This window comes from Priapulus caudatus, unplaced genomic scaffold (genome assembly GCF_000485595.1).
Source record: "Priapulus caudatus unplaced genomic scaffold, Priapulus_caudatus-5.0.1 Scaffold126, whole genome shotgun sequence".
Taxonomy (NCBI): Eukaryota; Metazoa; Priapulida; class Priapulimorpha; order Priapulimorphida; family Priapulidae; genus Priapulus; species Priapulus caudatus.
The window spans coordinates 327,751-335,649 of NW_014577187.1; positions in this window are offsets into that span (position 1 = coordinate 327,751).

A 7,899-nucleotide genomic window follows, 5' to 3' on the forward strand; every position below is an offset into this window, starting at 1 on the left:
GTGGGTGGTGAGCCGCGTTGTGTGACGTGTGTGCGTTGAGCACGTGTGTGCGACGTGTGTGCGTGAGCGCATTGTGTTGCGACGTGGGTGGTGAGCCGCGTTGTGTGACGTGTGTGCGTTGAGCGCGTGTGTGCGACGTGTGTGCGTTGAGCGCGTGTGTGCGACGTGGGTGCGTGAGCGCGGGTGCGTGCGTGAGCGCATGTGCGGTGAACGCCGTGTGTGCGACATGTGTGCGTTTCAGATCGAACATGCGGTCGGCATGTTTGATCATAACTTCGACCAACAGGGTGCGCTGCTCTAATCCCACTTTCCCGTCCATGGGTCCCTTCTTCCTGCGTCGTCCTCTTTTGGGAGCCCTGACCTGAACAGGAGCCTTCTTGTCTGCTTTCCATAAAGCTGGCTCTAGGCGACCAGCAAGGTGACGTACTACGGATGAGCTATCATGACGTCACTGACTGCCCATTGTGGTATTATAGAGTTATAATAGCAGGCCTGTAGCCAGGGAGGGGGGAGGGTTCGGGGGATTCGCACGACCCCCCCCCTTCTCCGAGCAAGAAAAAAAAATGGGGGTCCCATTTGAAAAATGGAAATTTGCAAGAATTTCACCTCAGGTATGCACCAGATCGCTCCATTTTAGTGTAATAATTTTAGTGTAATAATTGCAAAATCTCCATCGTGTGGGAGGGAGGACACCCTCCCCCACACCCTCCCCCTGCTCGGTCGCTATGATCCCTCACTTCGCTGACTTCGCGCCCTCACAAATTGCCAACATTTAAAAACGACCCCCCCCCCAATATAAAGCTGGCTACGGGCCTGATAATAGCACGCTTTAATTAAAGCTTCACGATGACAACCGGGTCCTCCCTTCCCACTCCTTCCTTACCTATCAAACACAAAAATACTGTACAAAGTTGTGTTGGTTTGCACACAATACTATGTAGGCTAAGTAATCGTTTTTTTAATAAATAACATTATTTTAATTCAATTAAAGTTTTGAGTAATTAAACATATTTCGTTTTGCACATGAATAATTCATCTTGATAGACAATTAGGACATGGACAGGTAGAAAGACATACAGAAATAAAGACGATCAGGTATGAAGATAGACAAGTAGAAAGATGAGCAGATAGGAAGATGGACAAGTAAGAAGATGGACAGGTAGAGAGGTAAACAGGGCGAAAGATGGATAGGTACAAGAAAATGGACAGATAGGAAGCTCAACAGGCAATAAAATATTTTATTCGCCAGCTAGCTTTTTCTCGTCAACTAAAGTATGTTTAACATTCTTCACGCTGCCGTCATGAAGCAATGCCATAAACTCCTTTAGGAAAGCTTGCGTCACCAAGGGAAAGCCAGAGATAATGCTGTAGAAAGCAGTCGCAGACATGATTTAGTAACATGATCAACAAAAATGGCGTGATCCACCCTTAGGTCCGTAACCAGCGTCACCACATGCGCAGGCAGTACAAATTTTGGGCTTACCGTTTGATCTCGTTGATGAGGTCATTTAGTGAACTGCCGTCGTCATCGTGACCTTGCTGCTGCCATGCTTGCAGCTTTTCCACGGCAACTAACCATAGCTGTATGTGACCCATCACGGCGTCCGGCTGATGCTTGGTCCAGTTCTGTCCGCGATGAAAAAACACAAGAGGGAGAAATACGATGAAACGTGCACCAGACGCTGAGTCTATGCTCACTACGTATATGCAAGTATTGTACAATGTATAAGCTTCGTAATATGTATGATTAAGGCTCACAAACACACTCGCACACAGGCAAACGCTCGCACGCAGGCAAACACACGCACACAGGCAAACGCACGCACGCAGGCAAACCCACGCACACGCATCGAAGCGACGCACGCGCATACACACACAGAGCACGCACGCACCACACACACAGCACACACACACACACACACACAACACACACACGCACACACACACACACACATGCACATACACGCGCGCGAACGCACACACAAACAAACACATATACAAACGCTCGCGCACGCACCCGCACGCATATGCACACGCACACACGCGCGCGCACACACACACTCACACTCGCGCACGCATGCGCACAAGAAAAACACACCGAATAAATTCATGTTTTCTTACAACAAGCAGAGCAGCCAAAACGCGCGACTTGTACTTGTCAAGCCTCGTCACCTTTCCTTGTCTTAACTTTGTCTTCAAGTGTGTGTAACGCTGATGTGTACCTATCTATACTCATGTCTTTTATAACAAGTTGCTCCACGCACACCCGCGCTCACGCAGCTGATTGAACAGCTTCCCATACACAGACCCAAACACATTCATTATATAGTGTTATTAAATCACGGTACATCGTTAGTTTGTTTCCATTTGACGTTGCAAATAGGAAATGGGTTTCTGATCCGTTTCTTATTTTAAAAGTCTAAATAGGAAATGGGAAATGGGTTTCTGATCCGTTTCCTATTTTAAAAGTCTAAATAGGAAATGAGAAAAGGAAAAGGAAAGGGAATATACGTGCGTGTATCTGCGTGTATGTGCGTGTACGTGCGTGTACGTGCGCGTATCACCGTGTACCCGCGTGTACGTGTGTGTATCCGCGTGTACCCGCGTGTACGTGCGTGATCTGCGTGTACCGCGCGTGCACGTGCGTGTACGTGCGGTACTGCGTGTACGTGCGTGTACGTGCGTGTAACCGTATGGTTATCTATACTATTTCTATGCTTGTATCTGTGTATGAGTAGCGAGCAATTTTAGGGAGCGCCTTTAATGCTCCATACTTCGCAAATGTGGGGGTAGGCCCGTGAAAATCGACAGGGCTCTTCAGGGTGTTGCCCTCTCATTACAACAAATATGTGCTTTGTTGTCAGAAAGGCGGGCCAGAATTCGTTAACCGAGAGTACTCATCTGTTTATGATTGTTTCTCACCATTGTAACGCTCGCGTATTTCACGTAATATCACTTACATTCCGTGTGCTACGGCCCTCACATTTCTCTTCGTATCACTCATAATACTGATATACTGTGGACTGAGATTATGTAATGTGTTGCAGAGGAGAGGAGCATCTGAACTGCATTTACGGGACTGTACGTACGTACGGTGACCAATATTAATTTAGGTGAAAACGAATGAACAAACAAATACATAACTTTGGTAATGAATAAATTTCGTGTTTATTTTGCCACCATCAATCAACCTCATTTATCTTTCACTCCTCGGTAATTCCAGAAAACAAATATACAAACACATGTACAAAACATTCCCTGTTCTACCACAAACTAGCTGCACATTTTTTGCCTGTCTAATTCTTTTTCCTGTTTTTCCTTGCTAGTTATTTTTTGCTGGTAGCAGTTAGTTATATGTGCTGGTAGTGATACGAGCTATATGTTTGTACCACGTACTGGAACGTGTGCACCAATCATTTATATCCCACTTGTAAAAATATACTGATGCTTGATCATGCTTGCAGTAAATGTATTGCACTAAAACCCCTGTCACACTTGAGCTACGCTCATCACGATCGCCCCAACTCGAAAATTTGGCCGAGCGTGGTTGAGAGCGATGCCAATTGGGCCCCAGCGCGCGATACGTACGATCTAAAGTGCGACTCTTTGATGGGGCGATTCCAAATGCCGACCGCATTGCGTCAAACGAGCTTTCACTCGCGCCAGGTCAGCGCTTCCTAGTGCGACTTAAGTCACGCTCGGACGTAGTAACAGCGGTGAATGAACAACGTATTGACATCGTGCTGAGAACGGGGAGACAATTTCACGCACAGCCGCAGCTTGCGATACGATCATTAAGTTGCGTACTACGCCTCGAGTTACGTGGTACTCGCCTTCCACGTCCTCTAATGCCCAGCACTGGCGCGTTCTTTCCGCCACGCTTCGCACAGACCGATTGTTTTAACATGCCAAAATTTGGCGACGAATCTCCCACGCTCATGTGACTGCACCGCAGTCCTATCGCGATCGCAGTACGTCCAATAGACGTTCATATAAGAGCGTTCTAAGGCGCATGTTCACCACGCTCTTAGAGGCGGCAGTGACGAGCGTAGTGAGGATCGGGGCCTGGTGTGACGGGGTTTTTTGTTACAGAAAATAAAAACTATATGGTTTGTTATGTCTAGGAAAATATTCCGTATACTTTACATAGATAAATCAAAAAACAAAATGGCAAAGACCAACCAGTCCGCATGAGCGACAATGCCCATCTGAGGTCTGCTGCTCTACTGTAGCGGCCTTTGTTCGCTCGAACTGCAAAAGGTGAAAGCCTGTTTCCATCGCGCTAAAAAAACCGGCTACGTCGTCATCAAACTGTTAGTAGGTATTAACGACTAAAACTAAACGCATAACACTGCATCCTATTCATACCCTGCTCGATCTGTCTATCGGGTTCATAAGTATAACTATATAGCCTATATTGCCCACGCAGATGCGCGTGCAAAGTGTAATACAATAATCAAAGATGGCATCGAACCCTACGTACGTTGGTGAAAGTAGTGAATGTCACGATCATCGATTAATATCGATCATTTATTGAACAAGAAACTTGGAAAAGTGATGAGAATCAGTAACATGTATTATACATCACACGTATAAACAAGTGCCAAACAAACAGTAATACAAGGGCTAAACCAAGCACATATCCATGCAAGCACACGGTTTACATGCGAACGACGTTCGCACACGCAGGCATTCAAAACACCTCGAGTAACCCGATTGTAATAGATCATCGTTACCTTGTCCAACCGATGATCGAGTTACGAAATTACAACTGATGACAACACTAGTGATAGTCAAGAAAGTAGAGATAACCCTAAATCTTCATTGAGTTTGCTGAAATTCACAGGCAAAAAATCAAGTAAGCTTCAAGGCAGCGACAATTTCGCTCCTGTGCAGTAAAATTAAACACATCTGCATTGCAGGCGTGCATGTTTATTAGATAAGAATGCCAGTTCACACCCATCACGAGTAATGGGTCCCCCCGGTTTTTGCCCTGACATTTCGATGACGTAGCCACGCGAGCATTCAGGTGCTATTAATATATCAGCTCGCTTAGAAAATAATAGATTTAAGGAGCATAAACCTGTTCAACAAACTTTGTCTTTGCCAAAATTTTAACTGCAATTGTAGACTCAACATCCACACAGGTATAAGGCTCAATTAATGTCAAAAGCAGTTCAGTCCTGTGTTAACAGTCAACAAATCCATGTTTTGTCAAGTCCTTTCCCCCTAATTGCTATGTGAGTGTTAGTGTTATTATTTGGATATCAACCAATGTAATCATGTGTAACAACAATGTGTAAACAAGAGCCGCAGAGTCTGGGTCAATCGAGGTCTGTTGCTACATTATAAACGTAACATTTAAGTCCGTGGCGAGTGACAATTTGTTAGGTGCGCAAGATATGCAGAGACCGCAGTTGCGCTACACATCATTCAGCAACGCTTAACTTGCATTCTGCATACCTCGCCAAATCCCTATTGGTTGATACAAATCGCGTGGCCATGAAAACTCCTGCTTTATGGTGCGATGTGCCCTAACCCTAACCATTAAATAAAATAAAAATTAATTTGTTGTAAAATTAATTTGTTGTTATTAAATTGTTGTAAATAAATCATTGGAAAATAGTTTTAATGAATAAAGATAGAAAAATGACAGAAATACAGGTAACATAAATGAAAAAATCTGATGGCATTCGATCGCAAGGAACCTTGTGAGCCGTGACGTCTGTGCGTAACCGTTTGGCTATCCAGGCTATTGGCTTTCTAAGGTTGGATGTGCCATGAATATGAGAACACTGTGACATCATTGAGGCAGTTCAGGAATCCATGATTTAACCCTCCTCGTTGGGTCAAAAGTATGGCAGACACTTATCTTCCGAAGCGTTCAGTGGAAAGTCACATTTTATGTCCTTTTATAAAGTGATAGAAAAATGTAGGTCAGCTGCCTGAAAAACAAAAAAAGTTTTTCACGTTGTCCATTAGGCCATGTCCTCAGATAAATGTCTGATATCTGACCTTTTCCCCAGTTTTTTTTTGTTTTTTATTTGTTTTTGGGGGGGCTTTTTTTTTTTTATGTTTTTTTTTTTTTTTTGTTTTTTTTTGATTTTTTTTTTTTGGGGCGTCCCCTTTGACGCTGTCACGCTCAATTTCGTACCTGATGAATGGGTTTCCTGCCCATCAGCACTTATACACCGAATATTAAGAGGCATTAGGTCGAGCGCGTTCAGATTTGTGCCGCATTCCGGTATTTCCTCCATACTTTAAGTTAAGGGGGAAATTTCCCCCTCCGTTTTAGACCTCTTGACGCTTTGACCCTTGACCCCCAAATTGGTCACTTCCTGAGTCCTTTTCACGATCCCCCCCGACGTCCGAATATTCGTGACCGTACGTCGAGCGGTTTAAGATTTTGTGCCAGAACTGTATGACAAAGGACGACGGACAGACGCAACGCTAAATGCGATTCTACAAGCTGCAATCTGACAGTAGCCCGCGTTGCAACGTAGCAAAAATCGGAATCTTTTAGGCGTTCTACCACGAGCAAAATACGAGGCCAAGAAATACGCGTATCTAAAACAGATCCGGTATTTCTGTAAACGAGGCTCCAGACCGCCGAAAATTGCCGTGCTTGAGCAAATGCCGGATTTCTTTGGACCGCGGCATTCCTCGTGTGAACGCTAAATTACCGGACTTTCTGGCAGCCGCGCTATTTATAGACTGGTCCGCGCTCGACAGTTACCAGTGTAGCGCAGAGTGAACTGTCTAGCTGGGGGGGACCAAGTCTACGTATTTATCGGCAGTTATGCGCATGTGCATTGTTGATTGATTGTTTAACAGGCCAGCTCGCAGCTCACGAAATACCGTATTTCTGGAGGCGGCGAATCCAGCGTGTTGAACGCACCCCCCCCCCGCCCCCCCGCCCCCCCCCCCCCCGTCCCCCCGCCCCCCCACGCCCTTCGGAGCCGTATTTGCTCAGATACGGTATTCGCAAAATCGCGGTATTTCATAAATATCGAGGTCTCTGTGAACGAGGCTTATGTCAGATGAGGCTAATAAAAATACACGTAACAGCAAAATAACTAAAAGTCATTTCAATTACTCCACAATTCAATACAACTAAAGTACATGAGAGTAGTACTACTGGGCGGTAGGTTTTAAGACAATTTCTCCAATCACTTATGTTTTCTCTGCGTGTTGTGCCTCAGTCCAAATCTGGTCGCAATCAATGATTCCAAAGGGATTATATTAACGTTGGCTTGGCCTGCCAAGAAGCATAGCAAATCAGTTTAGTCCTGTTTAAGATAAACAATTCAGTTTTAAAATTCCAAATTATCTTTATTGTTTTCTATTCATGCTAATCATGACAGGCACAATCCTAACGAGGTAAATATTTGTCACAATGCAGCCTCGATAGATCTTCATTCTTAGTGAGTATGTTCTGTACACACCAATATCTTCCTACTCCACCATGTAACAATTTCTGATGTGCTCATGTACAGTTTCTCCGATGCCGGCGATGCTGTAGAGTCTCTAGTTGTACCCCCATAAGTTGGATACTCCTCTCAAGCATTTCTTGTTACACGTGTAAAGCACAAATATTTGTCAGACATAAAAAAATCACGTAGACATGCATTTAAATTTTTAGTTGTTCGTGTTTGATACTCTCGGCAAGCACTTCTTATGACACTGGTAGAATATTGCGTCAAGAAACATGAGGAAACCTTTAATTGCACTAAATTTAAAAGCCTATGCAAGCCTCATCGTTACATATTACTTTCTTGTTTGGCAGAATTGTACAGATTTGCACATGTTATTATAAAATGCTAACTTTACTTGAATCACAACTTTTTAAAAGGTTGGCATCTTTTTATAGTCACAAGTTTGATAATTAAAATATCTCGA